This window comes from Schistocerca nitens, chromosome 2 (genome assembly GCF_023898315.1).
Source record: "Schistocerca nitens isolate TAMUIC-IGC-003100 chromosome 2, iqSchNite1.1, whole genome shotgun sequence".
Taxonomy (NCBI): Eukaryota; Metazoa; Arthropoda; class Insecta; order Orthoptera; family Acrididae; genus Schistocerca; species Schistocerca nitens.
Genome location: NC_064615.1, coordinates 475428602 through 475451292, shown reverse-complemented (window position 1 = coordinate 475451292; position 22691 = coordinate 475428602). Strand labels below are relative to the sequence as shown.

The 22691-nt window shown below is 42.1% G+C and overlaps 1 protein-coding gene and 1 non-coding gene across 2 annotated transcripts in view; one reads left to right on the top strand and one right to left on the bottom strand.

Moving 5' to 3' along the window:
• The window catches only part of LOC126235104 (allatostatin-A receptor-like), a 186349-nt gene that overhangs the window by 27782 nt on the left and 135876 nt on the right, over positions 1–22691 (bottom strand). The window lies entirely within an intron of this gene.
• Positions 22499–22603, top strand: Trnar-gcg (transfer RNA arginine (anticodon GCG)). The gene is made up of 2 exons: positions 22499–22535; positions 22561–22603. It is a non-coding gene; the product is annotated as a tRNA-Arg (tRNA).

Genomic DNA, 22691 nt, shown 5'->3' with positions numbered 1-22691 from the left:
GGATTAAGAGAAGTTCCCATTTTTGATGTATAGCCACTGCCTGCTCTGCCCAAACTTCAGGACAATAGTGTATTTCTTCCCCGATTACCAGAAAACCATTCCACTGCCTTTACAGTCGAAGGTGACTAACAACATGAACTGACTTGTTCCAGTTTTAGCTGAGTAGGGTAAGTGGCTCAGAAAAATCACTCTCTAAAGTCATCTTAGGTATTAGTAAACGGCTTCAGCTGTATTTAGTTCTTTCATTATTGAATTACTACAGGTCTCATGGCAGTTTAAGCCGTATGTTCAGGTGAACCTCTGTATAACAATAAATCCAGAAGGAATAACAGCCCTGAGAGATGCACTGATATGGTAAATTATTTTAAGATTTAAAATTGTTTTAAAAGCATTAAAAACTCTTACATGAGAACATAAAAGTGTTACTTCTCACGTGACTAAACCATTAGACCGGAATAAAATAAATGGCTCGGAGCACTATGGGACTTAACTTCTAAGGTCATCAGTCCCCTAGAACTTAGAACTACTTAAACCGAACTAACCTAAGGACATCACACACATCCATGCCCGTGGCAGGATTCGAACCTGCGACCGTAGTGAGACCGGAATACCTCGAACATTTTTACCTTTCATTCGTTGCCAAACAGAATAAAACACCGCTAATAGGCGGTATGTCGTAGAATAAAACAGCTGGATTCCAATACAGTGGATGGGTCCTAAACAAATCATATCATGGCGATCCATTGGTAAGGAGAAAATAAATGAAAACCACTAAGATCCAATTTTGGGCTAAATGTAAGACCAAGAAATGGTTCCCACAAAACGGAGGGATATTCCAGTTGCATCAAATCCCTCATGTACATAGCTACTGACGCAAAAGCAGAATCTGGAAACCTCACTTACCTCTCGTCCGATCTATAGTTAATCGCGAACTGGGGGCGCGTCCGCATGCTCTTATCGTACTGACGACAGGAAAGTAAACAGCTTGTCTGTGGACGGCTCACGCATGCGCTGATGATGCGCGGGCATGAACGAATTATTGGTGGTCTTTCGGGGAATACACGAATCATAAATGAGGTTATTGGGAATTAAAGTACAAAAACTGTTTTTGAAAAACAACATGATAGTGATATATTTTTTCGTTACTAATTGCCGTAAGTTATGCTAAAGCTAGAGTGTAAAAGAGGAACATCCTGTGCATAATTACGGCAATGAAACAGATCTGCCGACCGAGTTCCCTGAATAAACCATATGACTATAAGAAGTTTAACAACATTAATTCTAAAAATTATTGTTTCGTTAAAATGTTTGCGTTTCGTGGTGCTCAGCTGTAAGGAACAACTCATATTTTTCTCTAACAGTTATTTCAGACCGTATCAAGACACCCTACATCAGGTTGTAATTGGTGGACTAGTAGTCTTCAAATACACACTGACACTTTATCTGTAACTAAATTTGCCTCGTGGTCTGTCCAGTGAGCCATTGCCTTTGATTCATACTGTTTCCTAAGCCCTTCTGCAACATATAGAGGCAAAGGTGGAAAAATGGGCCCCTGCTGGTATTATGGGCCCCCTACATATTTGGAAGTACAGGCCACGAATTCTAGCGGAGAGCACATGAACTACTAGAACTAGTTGCCAAACTTCACTGTAGAGTGCGCAGACATAGTAGCTGTCATGGTTTGTGAGTAGTTGTGCTGTGAATTTTTTCGCTGTCATCAAAAGTTTGAAAGGTTAGTGTTTACTTGAATAAAACTCGAATTTCTAACATGTTATTAGTATAACTAAGGTAAGGTACGTATTTGCCTTGCTGTTGGGATACCGTTTTACGTTAATTAACGTCGGTTGCGAACCAAACTAACCGTAGGCAAGATCGTTTTTCCCAAGATGACGAGGGTGGATATATGGGCCCCTTTTGCTGCTGGTATTATGGGCCCCGTAAAATCAATCAGATATTGCTACTCTTTAGGTTTCAGATGCCTCGAATACATCTTGTACCCCCAAAAAAATCGAAACGGCAATCGTGCGACAAAGCAAATATGGCAAATGCTATTGTAGCTATTAAAGAGATAAAAATGGGGTTGAAAACAGCGGTTAAAGTGTACTCTGTCCCTCGTTCTACGCTCCACCGGTTTCACCACAGGGACTTGAGGACGAACTGGTTAAATATCTTCTCATTATGGAATCCAAATTCTACGGCGTTACCAGAAATGACGTCAGGCGCATGGCCTACCAGCTTTGCACAAGAAATAAAAAGTTGGTGTTTCTGTCCCTGATGTTGACGACGCTGTATGTCTATTTTGTGAAGGGAGTTTTTCAAAGGACACAAAAGGTGAACTTTGGGCCCAGTGTATAGCCTGCGAGATGTGGGCTCAAAACGAATGCGCTGGATGCGAAAAAGATGCTTATGTGTGTGACTATTGTAAATAGGCTAGGCGTAGGATGTGAAAACCATCCCACTAGTAGACTAATTAACAATTTTCAGAGTGAATCTTTCTTTCATTGTACAGAAAATTTAAATAAAATTATATTTTTCAAATTTTTGTTTCTTTTTATTTCAAAGTACCTTGGGGCCCATATTACCAGCACAAATTCTTGACGCAACAAAATGCAGAGTATCAGGAAAAAAATAAAATTTTGTTCTAAATATTAAAAAGTTGGACCAAAACATGTCGTAACTATTGCAGGACATACTACAGAAATGTTTTATGTTAATTTCAGGTGATTATACTAAAAATAAAAGGTGTTATATAAAGAAAACAGAGTGGGGGCCTATTTATCCACCTTTACCTCTATACGCTATCTGACAGAAGCATCCGGACACCACTATGTAATGTGGAAATGACTACTACATGTCACAAGAGGGGAGTTCGCCCGTATAAAAGGAGGCTGAAAGAGTTGTGTCGTCAGCAGAGAAACAAGAACTGTAGAACGGGTTAGTCAGGAGAGCTCACTAACTTTTAACGTGGATTAATCACTGGATCGCACCTGAGTAATGTTTCCTTCAGGGATACTTCATCCATTCTAAGGCTACCCAAGCCGACTGTTGGTGATGTGATAGTGATATGAAATCTGAAGTAACAACCACAAATGAAACGAGGTCAAGCAGATCCCATGTACTGACAGAGATCATCGAACATTGTGGAGGGTGGTTGTAAAAACTCGCTGGAAATTAGTGAAAGGATTGACACATGGCTTAAAAAGTGGTATCAGAAATCCAGCTAGCTAGCATAATAATGACTGTGTGTAGGGAGTACAAACGAATGAGGTGCGATGGTCGAGCAGCTCTTTATAAGCATTTATGTAGTCAGTTCCAAGTGACACAGAGCGACCGCCCCTGGACAGTGCATGACTGGAAATAAATGACTTGAAGTTTTGAATCACGCTCTATCCTTTGGCAATGGAAGGTTTTGGGCTTGGGAAATACCTCGAGAACGTTGTCTATCGACATGGGTAATGTCAACAGTAAAGTACAGACGAGACGATGTTACGATATGATGCAGTACTTCGTGGTTATGGTGTGGTCCCCTTACTGCGCTTAAGGCGATGATAGATGCGGAACGATATGAAGACACTTTACAGCATTGTGTATTACGATGACGACTGTCTCAGCATGACAATGCACCCTGTTATAAAGCAGCAGCTGTGAAGCATTTGTCTGTGGACAATAACATTCCTGAAATGAGCTGGCCTGCCAAGAGTCCCGAACTAAACCTACTGAAACACCCATGCAGTGAGTTGGAGCGTCACTTTGTTACAGATCACAGCGCCTAACGTCACTACCTTCTCTGGTTTCGGCTTTTGAGGAAGAGTGAGCTACCCTTGCTTCCACATACATTCAGACACCTTACTGAAAGTCAGCATGAGAGATCGCAGGACAATCTCACTTGTGATTTAGTGTTACGCTGCGTAATGTTCTTAGGGAAATTGATCTTAAAAACGCGGTTGCTGTAACTGGATACGATCTGACTTCATTCATATGATGGAATGGTTGGCAGTAGTTAACACTCTTGCTGGTGCGCTCTAGCGAAGGAATAGCGTTAAACTTTCCCTGGGTTCAAAGGAAGAGGGTGCTGATTTAAACCACTGCAGTAAAAGTGTATGGCGGCTAAGGGCCGAGGGGAGTGTTTTCCCTGTGAGACATAGGTGAAAACGTTGAGGACTGCCGAGTTCCTCGGTCTGATTGTGCAGACACGTTGTATGGCAACGGTCGGTCGGCGGAAGCTTCCAGTTACGCTGACTAGCGCCGAGGAGTCACCGCTTCTACGGCCAGAGCATTGATGACCGCCAATAAAGCAGAGGATGGGCCCTTGTTAGGCAGGAAGCCGATGAGACGGCTGTGAGTTTCTGCGAATTTCTATGGGATTGGTCGGTGGCGCCCAGACGTCCAGACTCTACTACAAAACATTTTTGGGAAGGCACGAGGCTTTTAGCGAGTTCATGGCTACTCTTTCCAAAGTTCGAAATGGACATGACTGCGGAGGTAACGATTTTTTTTTATGGAGGGCTATGGTCCATCCAGGTCACGCTTTAAAAAACAAAACATGGCGTAAACACGTGGTAAAGAAACTGTGAAGATGAAGCTTTTTTCCTTTTCTCCTAATTAATTTTGAAAGTCGCTGATTGCTCTAATCTGTGTATGAGGAGCAAGGGATTGTCTTCCAGCTTCGAATGCCATGCTCCAGCTCGTGAATGACTTGGACTAAAGTGGGAGTAGTCTAAGATGTAAATGTGCTAGGCTACCGAGCTGGTGAGGAAAGCTGAGAGAGGACACTCTTGTACTGGCGCTTCGCTAATAAAGAACTGCAGGTCTCTACCTAAACGGTGAGACTTGTGTCCTTTGCTAGTGTGCCAGTCAACATCTGAACCGTCAGAGGTACTGCTTCTAGCATCACGCACACAACGAGTGCATGGAGTCAAATTGGTTTGGCAGACCAGCAGATGGGTCCACCTGCACACTGTAATCCACTGGGGTTTCAGAGTCTCATAGGAAGTACCTGCGTTTCGAATTAACTGAACGCGAGACCGCGTACTTGCATTTTTCGGGCGCGCGCCGTTAATAACAGATTGCTGCGATCCATGACTCCCATCGCTGAGCGCATCTTCGTGTGCTACCCTGACCTGCAGAAGGGTAAAGTATTCGCTGCTATGGCGTAGGGCTCCAGTATATGCTTCTCAGCACACAGTTCTTTGGAACCATATTTTTTTTTATGCAATAGTAGAGTGCAGATGCTTGATAGTAGTGTAGTTTTTGGACCATACCACGGATTCACATGTATGGAGTTAGGTAAAGCGACTAGTTATGGTTAGTGTCGTGTAGCTGATTTGTTCACCATCGACTCCATATCATTGAAAGCGTTTGCCCAATAACAGAATGTCTGGGTGCCATTTCGTTAGTCACTATTTTCGTCTTGTGATGTTGAGAATTAATAAATATATTGTTATTTAGATCACAATTCCTCGCAGTGTTCTGATTAACATTACCTTTGCCATTATTATTTAAGTCTTGATAATAATTTAAAGTGAACCGCGCGACTGCTACGGTCGCAGGTTCGAATCCTGCCTCGGGCATGGATGTGTGTGTTGTCCTTAGGTTAGTTAGGTTTAAGTAGTTCTAAGTTCTAGGGGACTGATGACCACAGATGTTAAGTCCCATAGTGCTCAGAGCCATTTGAACCAATTTAAAGTGAGAAGTCTGGACAGCACAGAGTCGTCATAGAATCAGAAGGTGGACGTACTCCATGCTAATGTTCACTAATAGGGGTCCGGATATTTTCCATAAAACAATGTATACTAGGCCAAATTGAAAAACTACTCGATAACGATGACATATGAGATTATATGTCTATTACACTGGTGCAAGCTGTGCAGTAATTTAAATCAAGTGTTGTCTTTATTTGTGGTGTAGTTTTCGTTTTACCGTTTTCTAAAACATTCACTTCACCCGGGGTTTGGGCGCGTGCATTAACTAAAACATCGTTCCCTCATAAAACTCATTATTTTGTAAAGTTTACTACTAGGAAAGGTTAATCCAAAGATGAACATAAGAAGTTTGCCCTTTCATTACGACCAATCAGTTAAAACAATTAAAAGATTTAAAAAGACATCGGGTGATCTGTGGCAGAATTACGATGCACACCGAATATATATACCAACGGAATCAAATCACCATGGTAAGCGAAATGGGTTAGTTCCCAAAAGGTATTTGTCTCTCTGCAAAATTGATTCTTCCAATTCAGTATATTACAAAGGCTAAAGGAATACCTAGCCCACACTACAAAAGTATTTCCTACGAACTTGTTGCAAAAATACGCGACTGCAAATTGAAAATAAAACATTTCTCACGGGTAGAAATCATCTGTCCGCAAAGGTGCATAGGTAAAATAAGAACAGGGATCTTGCACACTCTAAGTTACAATTATTCGTTCATCTAAAAAAAATTCGCGGTTTGATAACTTTCTGAGTAAATGTGAAACCTTATGCAAGTCGTAGATGATAGTTTTACAGAACTTCCATAAACACACTTCACGGATATAATCTAAATAATGGGAAAAACCTTGTATCAATTACATTGGCTTAAAAGGTGACTGTTGTTGTTGTGGTCTTCAGTCCTGAGACTGGTTTGATGCAGCTCTCCATGCTACTCTATCCTGTGCAAGCTTCTTCATCTCCCAGTACCTACTGCAACCTACATCCTTCTGAATCTGCTTAGTGTATTGATCTCTTGGTCTCCCTCGACGATTTTTACCCTCCACGCTGCCCTCCAATGTTAAATTTGTGATCCCTTGATGCCTCAAAACATGTCCTACCAACCGATCCCTTCTTGTAGTCAAGTTGTGCCACAAACTTCTCTTCTCCCCAATCCTATTCAATACCTCCTCATTAGTTACGTGATCTACCCACCTTATCTTCAGCATTCTCTGTAGCAAAAAAGGTGACTACATTCTGGGAATATGGAATATTTTCCTAATATTCCATTCCTTGTAGTGTCTTTGGAAGCGTTGGAATACCATTTGCTCACACAGTTGCCAGAATCAGAAAATTTACTGACCAGGCCATCCTTCGTCAGTGATTACGTCCCCACCGTCTACATCTTTACGTTAAAGACACCTTCGTCATCGCATATTACAGAGAAAACGTCAAACGATATATTCTACGATACTCGTGTATTGACGTATATTACGAGGATTGCTTTGACTTTTTGTAGACAAAACATAAATACGATGACGTATGTTTACATCGGCTGGTTATTGGTTCAAATGGCTCTGAGCACTATGGGACTCAACTGCTGAGGTTATTAGTCCCCTAGAACTTAGAACTAGTTAAACCTAACTAACCTAAGGACATCACAAACATCCATGCCCGAGGCAGGATTCGAACCTGCGACCGTAGCGGTCTTGCGGTTCCAGACTGCAGCGCCTTTAACCGCACGGCCACTTCGGCCGGCTGGCTGGTTATTACGGGCCTGTAATGAGTCAGAGTCCCACAGGAACGTCGTCTCATCTCAGAGTAGTGCTTAGTATTAAAAAGTTGTGGCGCTACGCACATATGATACAAGCGCATTTTCACGTGCCTCCTTTTCACAGCATAGTACTTTTTGCATTGTTTCGATTAGTACCGAAACACAGGACCGGGCGTCAAGGCTCTAACGTGGTATAAAACGGAATTTTGTTTATCCATGATCAGCAAAACATGCAGCTTCCGTAGCTGGATGAAGGTCTCGTCTGGTTTCCTCTATGCATTGCTGTCTTCAGCCGTTAGCATTAATGATACTCACGAATGTTTTCTGATGCCGTCCACCCATACTGCACTATTTATTTATTATTCATTTGCCTTAGGAAAGAAGAACAAGTTCAAAATTATGAAGTTTACAGAACAAAAATTAACTGTGGGTCACAAATTGTTACAACGAGAAATTGCAAATCACAAAATGGTTCAAATGGCTCTGAGCACTATGGGACTTAACATCGTAGGTCATCAGTCCCCATAGAACTTAGAACTACTTCAACCTAACTAACCTAAGGACATCACAAACATCCATGCCCGACGCAGGATTCGAACCTGCGACCGTAGCAGTCCCGCGGTTCCGGACTGTAGCGCCTAGAACCGCACGGCCACCGCGGCCGGCTGCAAATCACAATTTTAACATAAAAAATTAATGAAAATTACAAATTCTACGAAAAATTGACTTTGAAACAGCATTAGATAAACGTAACTTTTTATATCACGGAAACCAGCAAAGAACTTCTTTGGTCTACCTATCAGCCATTCGCCTGGCTACACGCACCAGCAGCCTTATTTTAATTTTTACTACTCATAACTGCGTCTTTTACTGCAGTTTGTTTTCAAATGCACTTGTTAGACCTACTGTCTCTCCCCCAGATTCCTAAAACGCACCTCACTCGGAATTCTTGATTTCTGAATACTTTCGGATTAAAAGTCTACGTAAGTTCAATGAATTGAAACTCACTGAGATCTTCCCTTTTCGGACACAGAATTTTATGTACATATTCCCTTGTTCATCAGGTTTTTCACCCTGTCTCCTGATACCCCTCTCCATCACGCCCCCCCTCCCCCCCACTCCACCTACTCCCTCCCATATAATCAAAGTGACGCCTGAATTTTATTTCAGTTCTAATAAGACTCGTACACGGGTAATTTGTAGACTTCCGATAACGACATCTCTGGGACGGGATCTGCCGACAAGAAAATCGCCGGCCAGAAATGCATTGCCATCTAGAGAAACTAAGACTAAGAATTAGAACATTTTTGTCGTAAGAGACTCAGTCTCTTACAGCCACGACACAAAGCTTCCTCCTTATTGACATCGTACCGCCTTAGGCTGGGGACAAAGGGACGAAGTTTGGGAGGTGGAACCCGCGGACAGAAGTCGCTAGAGTAGCCTCTGTGGAGGGCACGCACTCTGAGATGAGAGAACTTGTTGGCAGCGCGGCGTTAAGCACCTAGACGAGTCGCCCGCCCGCGGCAGTGGCGTCAAAATGAGGTGAGAGGAGACAGTGGCGCTCTCTCCGCCTCACAGAGCTTGCCCCTAGTGTCGCTGCACCACCACACCAGGCCCGCGTGCGCTACAGTGTCAGGCACATCAACAGCTAAGGACCACCAAGACAACGATATTTTTGCTTACAGCAGAAGCCAGAGAGATATTTTGCTCTTGCGTAAAAACGAGCAAGGAATGAAAAATGTTTTGTTTTTGCTTAGTTGGAAGTGGTTGTAAACGAAATATACTGCTATTTTCTTTCACATTCTGTGGAGACCTCTAGTCTGAACTGTGATCCGAATTACAAAAGAACTTTTCAAATCCCACTGAAAAAAATAATACGAAGTTGTCTTTAATAATAACCGACAAACCAGCTGTTCTCAGAAAAGTAGGGAAACCCAGAGGTACTAGAGGATCACGACCAAACGCAGGTGTGACGCTGGTTCCTGCTGAATGCGGGCCTCGTCTCACAATGGCTGCATCACTTTGCCCGGTGCTCAGTCAACGTGATTTTAACGTGGCAGACAAGCAGTCAACCATAAAACTACAGTATGCTGTGGTACCCCCTCATTTGATTTACCTACAGATATAACATGTTGTCTCATCTACACTTTCTGGGACGAAGTGTTAACTGAATATATGACGACCTGTAGTGAAGGTTTCAGAACTGGCACCATTAACAGTTCCAAACTATCGTGGACAGAGATTTTTTTGAGATATGTGCACGATATTACTTTTAGTAATTCTTCAGGCATTGTATCGTATAGCGTATGACGCGTCTACAATGCGCCGCTAGGAATTAGTGCGCCCGTAAAGTTTTAAGCAGATGGCGAAATGTGACATCAGCAGTAGACGACATAAACTTCAACCAATAATGTAGATACTCTATACGAAGCGGCGTCAAAAAGTAAGCTCCAAATAATTATGGCAGACCCCATACCATTTATTGAATTCTGCACTGCACTTCAAAGCGTCAAATTCACGGGACACCGTCCTCTAGATAATAATCAAGTGTGTGTAAACATCGGTTGAAACGTTATACTGCTCCTAGCCACGGTGCCGTTCGAGAACTGTTCTGCGAATCTCCTCATCATTGGAAACTGATGTTCTTTTGGCTGGCAGGAAATATGGAAATCTCATAGTACAAGATGAGGTTGTGCGCGCCATACTGTCGAGCAAGAGAACAATGTCTTTGCATCTTTTTGACACTACACATCGATGTCATTGTTGCATAGTACGAATCGAAATTAGTATTGCGCCCTTTGCCGTAAGCTGTGGGTTCTGCAGACATCTCTGACGATGAAATGAGCCCTGCCTTTAGAGGTGCACGTTTACTGAGAAATGTTCCGCGGTTGTCACTCTGTGAACGCTGAGAATCAGTTCCTCGATTGCCTGAACATTGTCTCTGGTCAGTGTCGATGGTCTTCCTACCCGACAGAATCACTCACGTTTGTGCTGTCTTAGCCACATTGTTAGCATCATTTCACTACGGCAGGACGCGACATTGCATTTGGTCCACACACCGCCAGAAATTCACCGTCGATCTGTGTGCGAATTAAACGCTTTTCAAATGAGAATCGAGCGGCCCCACGTACATCACCTATGGAGTACGTTTCACGTTGCCGCGCAATTTCACTGGCACGCTATGACGGCAAGAAACCCGAAACATGTACTATCTTCTGTCAAAGTGCCACTCTTGTTGCACTGTGAACTTAGCATGGAGTGACACGTGCAACTTACATTCAAAAGTCCTTACGCACCTATACATGCTTGTAGGAATGTTACAACTCTGCCGTTCATGTCCCTACCATTTGTAATCTGCTTATTCACCTTGGACTGAGTTACCTCTAATGTAAGATTGAAGTCGCCTTTGCTTATAATGTAGTGGGGTACGGCTTTTCCTATTCAGACAGACGTCAAGTTGTACGAAAGTAATTGCCGGTTAATTATGAGGCGCAGTAAGAGCGAACGCTACCTCACACAACCATTCTACGTGTTACAATGGAGTTTCAAATAATTGTGTGCTGCTACACAAACTGACATTCATGTTTCTTGAAGCCGTAGTTTTAATATTGCCACGTACGCTGTTAGAAATAAATTTAAGGTACCTAAAGATTGCCCGAAGGCCAAAACCGTTTGTGAATAAAGTATTATGTATTAGCAGCTCCTGGAAGTTGAAACGTGATGGATTTCATATACGTCAGATATGTGGGTCACGTGCACAAAATATGGATTTTTTGAAGACATCTGAAAGACCTCACGTATTCTTTTCTGGTGTTATTACCATTAGCGCAGACATACTTTAACAAAGACTGGAATACCTTCATAGGGAAAATTTGAAGCAACGTATGAAAGGAAAATGCAGTAACGCTACAACAATGTACGAGGCCTGTTCAGAAAGTAAGCTCCGATTGATTGCCAAATTGAAACCACAGTGAACATCAGAAATGTTTTACTTGTAACAATTAGCTACACCTTTCAGCTACTTCTCTACGTAGTCGCCGTTCTGACTTAGACTTTTGTCATAGCGTTGTACCAACTTTTCAATAGCCTCATCATAGAATGCAGCCGCCAGTGCTTTCCGCCAATTCTCCACGCTGGCCTACACCTCGTTGTCTGTGTCAAAATGTTGTCTTCAAAGAAAGCGGTTCATGTGACCAGAGATGAAACTCAGGGGGAGACAATTGCGGACTGTATTGTGGGTAATCTCACATTTCCATTTGAAAACGATGCAGGAGCATCTTCATTGCCCCTGCAGAATGCGGCTGAGAATTGTCTTGAAGAAGAAACAGCACGACAGTTATGTAATGTTAGCTGTATAGCTTCAGGCGAAATTTCTCACCAGGCCCTCGTACTTGGCGGCAGACACTATTTTCTAGACATCTTTACGCACTCACTGCGAGCTCAGAAATGAGAAGAGCGACGTGATGCTAACTGGGGTTATACTAGAGACACTACCCAACACATCTGTGCAAAGCTTTATCGGATTTTCATAGTCGTTTCCATTTCGCGACCGATCGGAGCTTACTTTCTGAACGCCCCTCGTATATACAACCAGCTGAATCGAAAATAATACAGACAAACAACAGAGAAAGAGAATCACGTAATGAATTTTGGTTTAGGGCTGCTGATGACAAAATAGATTGCCAGAGAATGAAATAAACAGAAAAAATAAAAATTTCATCAAGTGTTTTTGGCAAACTAAACATGGCTTTCAAAACCAAGATTTCAGTACGTAATAAACAGAACATTTACAGTCTGCATGTAATGTCAGTTTTGTTACTGAGAGGCACAGATTTCGAACACGATAACTACTGAAAAACCTCATCAAGTTCAGCGCGCACTCTTTGTATATAGGGAATTACTAGAAGAGAGAGGAAGACAAATGGATCAAGGAATAAACAGGAGCAGAAGACATGGTAACGACTGCAATGAAAATGCAGCTGAGGTGGCCGGAACGTGTGTCGAGAGAATAATAGATGGCCCATGTATTTCATTACAAAGAAATGACCATGACACATTGATCAGCTAGAACATTATGACCACCGAGCTACTGTTGATATAAACCTGACCAGGTGATAGCGGTGTCACCATGTGAGGAATGACTGCTAGTCAGAAACACGCACGGGGCATGTAGTATCAATTACAGTGTGTAGAACAGGAAAAGCGCGTAATCTATCTGAGTTTGACCGAGGCTAGAATGTGATTACCCGGAGTCTCGACGCGAGAATTTGGAAATTTGTGTAAGTTCTATGGGACCAAAGTGCGGAGGTCATCGGTCCCTAGCCTTACACTACTTACTGTAACTTGAACTACTTAGGCTAAGGGCAACGCACACACCCATGCCCGAGGGAGCGAGTCGCGCAAACCGTGGCAAGGCGCCTTAGAGTGGGCGGCTAACCCGCGCGGCTCTCGACGCGAACATTTTGGAAACTGCACGATTTGTCACGTGTTCAAGCTGTGCAGTGATGAATTTCTCCAACACATGGCGAAATGAAGGTGAAACCATGTCCAGACGTCGTGGTGTTGGCCCGTCATTCTCATTACAGATGCTAGAAGTTGTAGGCCGGGCACACTGGTAAAACAGGACTGGCGGTGAACTAACATCAGACTCCAATGCTGGGCAGAGTACAAGTGTGTCTGTACACAAAGAGCACCAAACAGTACTATCGATGGGCCCCTGCAGCCGACGACCCATCCATGTGCCAATATTTACACCACGACATCGGCAACTACGACTGAAATTGGCACGTGACCATCGACACTGGATGTTGGCGCAGTGGCAGAGCGCTGAATGGTCCCATGAATCCCGATACCTTTCTCATCATGCCGATGGGAGGGCGCGAATTCGTCGTCTTCCAGGGGAACAGCTCCTTGAGACCTACACTGCAGGATGGAGACATGCTGGCGAAGTGTGTCTGTACACAAAGAGCACCGAACAGTCCTATCGATGGGCCCCTGCAGCCGACGACCCATGCATGTGCCAATATTCACACCACGACATCGGCAACTATGACTGAAGTTGGCACGTGACCATCGACACTGAATGTTGGCGCAGTGGCAGAGCGCTGAATGGTCCCATGAATCCCGATACCTTTCTCATCATGCCGATGGGAGGGCGCGAATTCGTCGTCTTCCAGGGGAACAGCTCCTTGAGACCTACACTGCAGGATGGATACAAGCTGGCGGCGGCTCCATTATGCTCTGGGCAACATTCACGTGGCCATCGATGGGTCCAATAGAGGACGTGGGAAGCACTGGTTGCAGGTCACGTACACACCTTCATGCCGATCAAGTTTCCCGTCGGCAATGGCATTTATTAGTACGATGATACACCGTGTCACAAGACCATGAGTGTGATGGGGTTGTTCCGATTGATGCGCTGGCCTCACCTACTCGCCAGACCTGAACCAGACCGAAAACATGTGGTATCTGATTAAAAGTGGGGTCAGAACCCCCTCCCTGGAATTTGCAAGAATTATGTGACTTGTGTGTGCAGATGTAATGCCAGCTACCTCCAGTGACCTACCACGGCTTCATTGCTTCCATGCAGGGATGCGTCGTCGCCTTTTTCTGTACCAAAGGTGGAGGTACCGGCTATTAGGTAGATTGTCTTAATGTGTATCATTTAACGGAAGTATATGCATGACGTTTGAAAACTATTAAGTACCACCGACCTGGATACCTGTGGTTGTAACACGTGTGACATGGGTTAGTTCGGAGAAGACCGTAATACAGCAATCATGACCGTCTTGATGATGATTTCCTGTGTTTTCTGCTTTCAATTTCTAAATATTACGTTTTGCGAAATGCATATCAAATAACTTGCTCCTCTGGTATTCAATATATTTCAGAACTGTTTTTTTTTATTTATTTTTTTAAACTGCAATCTAACCTACTTCTAGCCTCTGTTCCCTATTAAATTCAAAGTATCACCGATGCAAAAAAAGTTAATAAAACAATACCCCTATTAGTAGATCTCAATAATGCTTCACAGTTTCATTCAATTCCAATGAAGACACATGTGAGGTTTCTTTCTGAAAGTGGGGTCCCGCTGGCACTGTGGGAAAGTGATGGGCACAGCCATCCAACAGCTAGAGCGCCGTAAAAATATTTCTAGCTGAAAGGCTGGCTCCTAAGCCAGGTATTCTGGGCCACATGCACGGTCAGAGGCAAGGCCCAGATGCATATAAAAGGCTCACGTTTGCCATACTGTAACTACCATTCTGAAAAGTAAAGGAAAGAATACTTTTGAAAAATATGTGGATTTGTATGGTTAATTATGGCATATTGTTGTAAAGAAAGGGAATTTTGTTATCGTTATTAATTTTTTATTCATTGGAACTCAGAATGTTTACAGCCATTGGCCGAAGAGAATACTGTGCTGACAGAACTAGAGAGATTTTTGAGTAGGCTAGCGGATAGACACTTTTCCTCGGATCTCCATGGGGAGAACGTTTCGTCTTAGAGCTGCACCAAAGAAGTTTTACCTATTTGATTGCTCCATCTTTTGTTATCACCACCACAATAGAATAGCGGACTACTTGAAACATCCTGGCGGAGCCGGCCGCTGGTGGCCGAGCGGTTCTGGCGCTACAGTCTGGAACCGCGCGACCGCTACGGTCGCAGGTTCGAATCCTGCCTCGGGCATGGATGTGTGTGTGTTGTCCTTAGGTTAGGTTTAAGTAGTTCTAAGTTCTAGGGGACTTATGACCTCAGCAGTTGAGTCCCATAGTGCTCAGAGCCATTTGAACCATCCTGGCAGATTACAACTGCTTGCCAGACGGCTAATGCCTTGCGGGCAAGTGCTCAGTCAGCTTAGCTCCCCGAGCACGACTCACAACCTGTCCTTTCGTCTGTACTTCCGCCAGTGCCTCATCTCCTACCTGTTTGAGTCTGCCAGGATGTTTCATAGTAGCGCACACTCCGCTGCAGAGTGAAAATTCATTCTGGAATGTAGTGCTTTCTGGTTCTCTTGTTCACGGTCTTATCCTTTTGTTGAAAATTTTCAGCCAATCGAGTAATGTATTGAAGTGCAGGAACAGATGTTCCGGTTGATGAAAGCCTTATCTTTTTATTTCATTAGAGATTTCATAACTCAGTTGTGCACCAACGTAATAATTTTAGTACGCGTGCAATGAGCGCCAAACAACATAAAAAACATACTTCTGTGAGACTACGTTTAGCATACCCCTGAGACACTAACGAGGACTGAAACCGATGGCATATACAATGAACAGACCGCTTCCCATAAGATCATGTGAAATACTGAGAATGAAGTTGTCCAACGAAAATGAATAAGCAGCTGAATGCGGAAAGAGGTGGCCCAATTAAGAATGAAATCTGGGTAGCGTAACTCATGCAGATATAATGAGAAACGGGTTTCATCAAACTACGTAATGAAACAAAAGTTTACAATAAAATTTTGTTTGTTAATAAAGTCTAATGACTGGATTCCAGTAGGCAAAGCAAGTGCACAGTGGTTCAGATCAACTAAAATGAACACGGTAAGACCTTGTCACAGATGAGTGGAGTTGGAAATGGAATGATACAGTTACCTATGTCCACATAAATCCTCAACGATTGTAGAATTAGTCAGCAGACCAACGAAAAGAAACCAGAAAACAGTACCTTTGCCTAAGTACATTCTGAGATCAACTTGCAGATTGTGTGAATTAAATTAGCAAACCACGACTCTAACCTTCAGCGAAGAAGTTCGTGGTCCACTCACCATGACTCGTACAAATATGGCTTATTCTTACGATCGCTCTAAGGTCCATGTGCAGAGGTCGGCTGCAGTGATGCCTGGGAGTTACAAGTTCACCCCTGACATCTATGAACAGCTTTAGGACTGGCTCTCTGCAGCTCTAAGGTAAACGCATTTCCCCCTTTGATGGCCCAAGATGAAGAAGTGTTCTTTGCTTGGAAGTTTTGCTATCCTTCAATTAGAGTTTTGTATGACATATTCTGTCACACTGTCCCCTAACGTATTTTGTTACAAATGTTACAGGCTCATTTCGCTGTGTACTATCCTCTTCCTGAAGTACCGATTCACCTACTGTATCAAAATTGGATGTAACACAACTTGGTTTCGACAACAATGTATCGCTTTGTTGACAAGCGGCTAGTGTAATCGTAACTAAGTTAAAGATCCGTCCCGCCGAGGTCGCCAACGCTGTGGCATGACACTTGCCTCAGAGGAGGGTCTGTTTGATTGATGGTGGTGGATGGAATGTTCACCACCAGAATTTTGAAATGGAGGGGGCGGGGAGGAGGACGTTGAAAATGATACCGTTAAGTTCACGAGCAGCAGATAATGTGCCAACGTCTATAGTTGAATTCCAAATAAGACTGCATTATCACATTGTGCATGGCGTGTGACAGTTTGGATGGTGACCAGTTTGTTAGAGGGCAATGTTAAGATCTGCGGCTCTCTTGATGCTGTTGGAATGGAACTGGTTACATACGAGTACCGAGGATTCGATGAAGCCATTGCTATTGCCTGTGAAAGTGAGGAAGAATTGCAGGATCTGCTGAATGGTTGGTTGGTTGGTTTTTTGGGGAAGGAGACCAGACAGCGTGGTCATCGGTCTCATCGGATTAGGGAAGGATGGGGAAGGAAGTCGGCCGTGCCCTTTCAGGGGAACCATCCCGGCATTTGCCTGGAGTGATTTAGGGAAATCACGGAAAACCTAAATCAGTATGGCCGGACGCGGGATTGAACCGTCGTCCTCCCGAATGCGAGTCCAGTGTCTTACCACTGCGCCACCTCGCTCGGTCTGAATGGAAAGACTTGTCTACTGAGTGCAGAATGTGGGTTGAAAGCAAACGAAAGATACAAAAGAATATTGAGGAGTGGTAAATATGTGATTAGAGATAGACTTAACAATAAAATAGTGGCTCACATATTACACGATACGATATTCCTACATTTCTTCGGTAAATAAGACGTGTCATTATTTTGCAACCATGATCTATTAAACTGATGAGTCGCTATTATTCACATTTGTCAGCACCAATCCTGTTTGGCATTTGAATTATTACTCTTTTCTTTAAATTTGAGGGTATTTCGCCTCTCTTGTACGTCTTGCACATCAGGTGGGATAGTAATGTCATGGTTGACTCTTCCAAGGATATCAGTGGTTCTGAGGGAGTGTCATCTGCTGCACTGGCCTTGTATCGACTTAGTTGTCCCAATTCTCTGTCAAGTTCTTCTCGCGCTATCACACTTCCCATTTTATCTTTATTTACATCCTCTCCCCTTTCTATAATATTGCTTTCAAGTTCATTTTCAGTGTATGGTCTCTTTATATATTCCTTCCACGAAGCAGCTTTCCTTATTTGGCATAGTACTTCGTTTCCATCTGAGCTATTGATATGCATATACCTGTTTCTCTTTTCTCCAAAGCCCTCTTTAATTTTTCTGTTGACGGTATCTATATTTCCTCTAGCTGCATGCTTTTATAGACCTGCATTTGTCCTCTACCCATTTCTGCTTAGCCATTCAGCACTTCCTGTCAGTCTCTTTTTTAAGAGTTTTGCCTGCTTCATTGGCTGTTATTTTTATATGTTATCCTTTCATCAAACAAATTTAATACCTCCTTGATATCAAATTATTTGCAATGGCCTTTTCTTTTTATCTATTCGATTTTCTGATGCGTTCATTATTTAATCTCTTAAAGCTACACACTGGCCTTCTACTGTATTCCTTTCGTTTGTTTCAGTCAGTCGTTGCTTAATACGCACACTTAAACTTTCAACAATCTCTGGTTCTTTCAGCTTATCCAGGTCGCTTTTGATATTTTTTCTTTTTTCTTTTTTTACAAATTCTGAAGTTTTAATCTACAGTTCATAACCACAAACTGTATTCGTGGAGTCCACGTCTGTCCCTGAAAAGTCTTACAGTTTGAAAACTGATTCTGAAATCTCTCTTTCATGATTATATAATTAATCTGAAACATGCGAGTGGCTCCAGGTCCCTTATACGTATACAGCCTTCTTTATGCTTCTTAAACCAAGTGCAAAATTCTACCAGGCGGCTTCCTTTTTCATTCCCACTTAGTCCATACTCTGCTACTACTTATCCTTTTCTTCATTCTCCTAGTACGGAACACGAGTCTCTCCTCACAATTACATTTTCTCTCCCTTATTTATCTTAGTAACATATTGTATCGCATCATACATTCTTTCAATTTCTTCATAATTAGCAGACCAGTTGCTGTGTAAACTTGCAATGCTATAGTGGGTGTTGGCTTCGTATGTACCATGGCTTTGATTATGCATTCACTATGCTGTTGATCGTATCTTACCTGCATTATTACTTTCTTATTCGTTATTAGACCTACTCATTCATTACCTCTATTTGGTTTTATATTTATGACCCTGTACTTACATGTCCAGAATTACTGATCCTCCTCCTATCAAACTTCACAATTCCCCCTATATCTGTCTTCAATCTATCCATTTCCACTTTTTAAATTTTATAATCTACTTATGCTGTCATTATTTAACCATATAGTATGGCTACATACCCTTAGGAGAAATAACGACTGTAGTTTCCCCTTGCTTTCAGCCATTCTCAGTACCTGTATAGACAAATTCAGTCAGTCATCCAGACTATTACGTCTACAATTTCTGAAAAGTCTGTTGTCCCTCTCCAGGAACCACACGTTGGTCTGGCCTGTCAGCTGTCGTTGCATGTATGGTACGGCTATCTGTATCGTTGAAGCATGCGAGCCACCCCCACCGCAGCAAAGGTCTGTGGTTCACGGCAGGAGTAATTACGGACTTTTACGATCACCATGTTTAATAAGGAGAGAGTAGTTAGGTTCCTGTTTGAAATAAGGGGTCTCTAACGAGTTAATAATGAATGAGGCATTTTATAATTCGAGCTATTTCGTGAAAAATTGCAGACAGAGAAATAGCTTTTTTTCCCGCAAGCAGCAGCTAACATCAGGGAGTGGGTTTAGGATACGACATGCCAAAGCTTCTTTAATTAAAGTGAAAGTGTGACGTTGGTTGTAAAGATGCTGGAACTCCAAGCATTAAAAGTCACGCTACGTATACAGATGCCAAGCTAAGCAGAACTGAAAAAAATCTGTAAAAGACTGGTGAAGAGAGGAAACTTTTTTATCTCCACACATTTTCGAGTCTAAAACCAGTGATGACAATGAAAAAGTTCTTCCAGCTTTTGTCCGTCTAATATGTCACTGAAGTAAAAACTCAAGCTTTAAATTTTCATGCGGCATCGATTATGAAAGCAAAAGTTCAGTTTTTCTCCTAAAAAGCTTCGTTAAATACGGGGGTACTAATAACCTAATTCATTACGTCTAAGCTAGTTCCAGCCATATTTCCACGTCGTTTTACAGGCGATTAAAAAGAGCCCGAAAGCCACGGTCATATGTTCCTGAAGCAGAAGGCAACACGTACATCAAATTCTGCTTCGTTATCCGAAATAAATACTTCGAAAATGTATGAAAATGGCTACATTGACAAAACCACTGAATTCTTTAATAATAAAAATATAACAGAATTAGAATTTGATTCTACTTCTGAATCAGGCCAAATTGAAGAAAAGAAGAATTTTAAGCTCCTTCTAACTGAATGGGATGTGCGTGACTGCATTTCCATGAACCCCACTATACCTCGCCTCCGTCGCAACCTATAAAGAAAGTTGTCCTATCAGGTCAGTTGTTATCTCTAGGAACAGCCCTTCATACAGGTTATAAAACAAACTACTTGCTCTACTTTACTTTTGACAATAAATTCTCCATTAACAACACATCTGAACTCATTGGCAAAATTAAAGACGATAACATTCCACTGACAGCCAGATTTGCATCACTTGACGTAGTAAACCTTTATATTAACATACCTACAGAGCACACAATAAACATAATCAGAAACATTCTACTCAAACATAAGAAAAGAAACATGGTAGAGAACTGTGAGTTCATTAAGTTACTCACCTTGGTACTGTGATACAGTTACTTCAGTTTTAATAACAAAATACACAAACAGAAAGATGAGTTGGCAATGGGTGGCAGCATATCTGGGATGGTAGCGGATATTTATATAAATTACTTATAGCAGACATTTTTTGAAGCTAGCAATCACATTAACACCAAAATCTACTAGTACAAAAGATATGTTGATGACAGTTTTTGAAGGCACCAATAAGGAAACAGACACATCAGCAACAAATCTGAGCAGCATGAACAAAAATATTAAATTCGCCATTGAATATGAGACAAACAACAGCAACAACTTCATAGACACAAAAATCACCAACGAAAGCCATACACAGCATTCTGAGATTTATAGAAAATCAACATGCACTGATATACATGTCAACAACTCATCTTGCCATTCAGATCACCATAAGACAGCATATTTTAAGCCCACATTGAATCCCCTATATAAATTTCCACTTAAGCCAATTAAAAAAGAAATAGAAATCAATATCACTAAAACCATACCCTCAAACAATGGGTACAGACCTCACATGATAGACAAACTGTCACACAAAGGCCAAAAACCATCAGACAAAAACCTTCCCACCAGACAACCACTGTTAACAAATGACACAGTAGAAAAGAGCAGAAAATATGTTGAACTATCTTTCTTAGAGGATAAAACACAAACACTAAGGTAAGCTTCCACACAAACAACTTCAGCAGACAGCAATACACAATTTAAAAAAATAACCCCCATACAAAAATTCATGCATGTACAAACTCAGTTGTCAGACTAACTTCTCCTACTACATTGAACAAACTGGGAGAAGCATTGAGGCTCAGTTCAAGGAGCATATGGATGCTATACGTTTAAATACCGTATCTAAATCCACATTTGTCAAGCACACAACTACGAACAATCATGGAATAAAGAGCACTGAAGACCACATACACGTGAAGCACCAAGCTGAGAAAGATAGCTTTATGAATTTGCTTGGAGATATTGAAATATACGTACATAAAAGCAAATCACCACAAAATTTCCTCAATGGACAGACCAAGCTAGCCCATGCAGCTCTTCTTCAAAATATCATTCATGTGCTTTTCAATTTAAAATAAACACTATTCCCTTTAACAATAACAAGATGCACACATTAACCTAACATGAAATGGTGAATAATATGTAACAGCTCCGTTTGTCATAAAATATCTCCAGCTATCTATGTCCAAAATAAATAAATAAATAAATGTATTGTCCACTGTTGTCGTATTTATTTGTGTACGTCCATCCCAAATCATTTACTTTGCTTCTGATGTATGCCATAATGTTTACATAATATGCCCACACCTGTAACATTTATATATGTACACCTATCCCTTATCACTTTCTCTGGTTCCAGTGTTTACCACAACACTTTATAAAAAACTGGCTGCTTTATTTGTTTATCTTCACTTTAATAAGTTCTCTTTTAATATAAATAGTAAGTATTGGAACACAAATAATTTGTAACTTCCTGTTGTCACACCTATGTATGTATCGAAATATCTCTGAGAGTGGAAGTCTTTGACACTGGTTACGACATCACCATCTTTGTATACATACTTCTAGGGATGGGCTAAACTGCGTTTTTCCGATATCAGAGATTTCTGTGAATGCTATTTTTCGGTAACTGCGGCTCTTTAACTGCGATCTCTCGCAGTCGAGAATCGTAGTTGTCGAATTCACAACTTGTATCCCCCTGAACTCCACTAATGCTACTTCCGCCATTTCTGCGATTTTTACTTCTTCTGCGATTTACGAGATTTCTGTGACTCCTGCTATTTCTGGGCTTTATGCGATTTCTGCATTTTACCACTGGTATACTCTGTACATCATAGTAATAAATCTGATGTAAACATTATGCCATGTATTCTTCCGCGTTTGATTGAATCTCATTTCAGGAGTGCTGGTCTTGCAGTGTTCGCAGGAGAGCTTCTGTAAAGTTTGGAAGGTAGGAGACGAGGTACTGGCAGAAGTAAAGCTGTGAGGACGGGGCGTGAGTCGTGCCTGGGTAGCTGAGTTGGTAGAGCACTTGCCCGCGAAAGGCAAAGGTCCGCAGTCTGGAACCGCAAGACCGCTACGGTCGCAGGTTCGAATCCTGCCTCGGGCATGGATGTTTGTGATGTCCTTAGGTTCGTTAGGTTTAACTAGTTCTAAGTTCTAGGGGACTAATGACCTCAGCAGTTGAGTCCCATAGT